The 2,342-nt window shown below is 40.5% G+C and overlaps 1 non-coding gene across 1 annotated transcript; it reads right to left on the bottom strand.

Moving 5' to 3' along the window:
- Positions 1-861: 861 nt before the first annotated feature.
- Positions 862-969, bottom strand: LOC112798445 (small nucleolar RNA R71). The gene has a single exon (XR_003200056.1). It is a non-coding gene; the product is annotated as a small nucleolar RNA R71 (small nucleolar RNA).
- Positions 970-2,342: the final 1,373 nt, after the last annotated feature.

The raw sequence follows: 2,342 nt of genomic DNA, 5'->3' as shown, positions 1-2,342 counted from the left end.
ATATCTTTTTAAATTCTAATTTCAAAATCTTTTTCTAAAAATACTTGATTTCTTCTCCATTCTTAGTTTTCGAAAATCAATTCAAGTTTTTCAAAATGTTTTTAAAATCTTTTACTTAATTTTCGAAAATTTCTTCCCCTCTTCTCACATCCTTCTATTTATGGAGTACCACTCCTCCTCAATGCACAATTCGAACTCTATCTCACTAAGTTCGAATTCTTCTACCTCTTCCTTCTAATTTTTCTTTTTCTCTGACACCTCAAGGAATCTCTATACTGTGACATAGAGGATTCCACATTTTCTTGTTCTCTTCTCTTTCATATGAGCAGGAACAAAGACAAAGGCATTCTTGTTGAAGCTGACCCTGAACCTGAAAGGACCTTGAAGCGAAAGCTAAGAGAAGCTAAGGCACAACTCTCTGTAGAGGACCTAACATAAATCTTCAAAGAAGAAGACATGGCAGCCGAAAACAACAACAATGCAAACAATGTAAGGAAGGTGCTGGGTGACTTTACTGCACCTACTCCCGACTTCTATGGGAGAAGCATCTCTATCCCTGCCATTGGAGCAAACAACTTTGAGCTTAAGCCTCAATTAGTTTTTCTAATGCAACAGAATTGCAAGTTCCATGGACTTCCATTGGAAGATCCTCATCAGTTCTTAGCTGAATTCTTGCAAATCTGTGACACTGTCAAGACTAATGGGGTTGACCCTGAGGTCTACAAACTTATGCTATTCCCTTTTGCTGTAAGAGACATAGCTAGAATATGGTTGGACTTACAACCTAAAGACAGCCTGAACTCTTGGGAAAAGCTAGTCAATGCCTTCTTGGCAAAGTTCTTTCCACCTCAAAAATTGAGTAAGCTTAGAGTGGAAGTCCAAACCTTCAGACAGAAGGAAGGTGAATCCCTCTATGAAGCTTGGGAAAGATACAAACAATTGATCAGAAAATGTCCTTCAGACATGCTTTCTGAATGGAGCATCATAGGTATTTTCTATGATGGTCTCTCTGAACTATCCAAGATGTCTTTGGATAGCTCTGCTGGAGGATCTCTTCATCTGAAGAAGACGCCTGCAGAAGCTCAAGAGCTAATTGAAATGGTTGCAAATAACTAATTCATGTATACTTCTGAAAGGAATCCTGTGAACAATGGGACAAATCAGAAGAAAGGAGTTCTTGAGATTGATACTCTGAATGCCATATTGGCTCAGAATAAAATATTGACTCAGCAAGTCAATTTGATTTCTCAAAGTCTGTCTGGAATGCAAAATGCACCAAGCAGTACTAAGGATGCTTCATCTGAAGAAGAAGCTTATGATCCTGAGAACCCTTCAATGGAAGAGGTGAATTACATGGGAGAACCCTATGGAAACACCTATAATTCTTCATGGAGAAATCATCCAAATTTTTCATGGAAGGATCAACAGAGACCTCAACAAGGTTTCAACAACAATAATGGTGGAAGAAACAGGTTTAGCAATGGCAAGCCTTTTCCATCATCTTCTCAGCAACAGACAGAGAATTCTAAGCAGAACCACTCTGACTTAGCAACCATGGTCTCTGATCTAATCAAAACCACTCAAAGTTTCATGAATGAAACAAGATCCTCCATTAGAAATTTGGAGGCACAAGCGGGACAGCTGAGCAAGAAAGTTACTGAACTCCCTCCTAGTACTCTTCCAAGCAATACAGAAGAAAATCCAAAAGGAGAGTGCAAGGCCATCAACATGGCCGAATGTGGAGAGGAGGAAGAGGCAGTGAACGCCACTGAGGAAGACCTCAATAGACGTCCACTGGCCTCCACTGAGTTCCCCAATGAGGAACCATGGGAATCTGAGGCTCAAAATGAGACCATAGAGATTCCATTGGACTTACTTCTGCCTTTCATGAGCTCTGATGAGTATTCTTCCTCTGAAGAGGATGAGTATGTCACTGAAGAGCAAGTTGCTAAATACCTTGGAGCAATCATGAAGCTAAATGACAAGTTATTTGGAAATGAGACTTGGGAGAACAAACCTCCTTTGCTCACCAAAGAACTGGATGACTTGTCTAGGCAGAAATTACCTCAAAAGAGACAAGATCCTGGGAAGTTTTTAATACCTTGTACCATAGGCCCCATGACCTTCAAGAAGGCTCTGTGTGACTTAGGGTCAAGTGTGAACCTCATGCCTCTCTCTGTAATGGAGAAGCTAGGGATCTCTGAGGTACAAGCTGCAAGAATCTCACTAGAGATGGCAGACAACTCAAGAAAACAAGCTTATGGACTTGTAGAGGATGTTCTGGTAAAAGTTGAAGACCATTACATCCCTACTGATATCATAGTCCTAGAGACTGGGAAATG

This window comes from Arachis hypogaea, chromosome 4, assembly GCF_003086295.3.
Source record: "Arachis hypogaea cultivar Tifrunner chromosome 4, arahy.Tifrunner.gnm2.J5K5, whole genome shotgun sequence".
In the NCBI taxonomy this organism is placed as follows: domain Eukaryota; kingdom Viridiplantae; phylum Streptophyta; class Magnoliopsida; order Fabales; family Fabaceae; genus Arachis; species Arachis hypogaea.
Note: the sequence above shows the minus strand (reverse complement) of the source record. Positions and strands in the feature narration are given on the sequence as shown.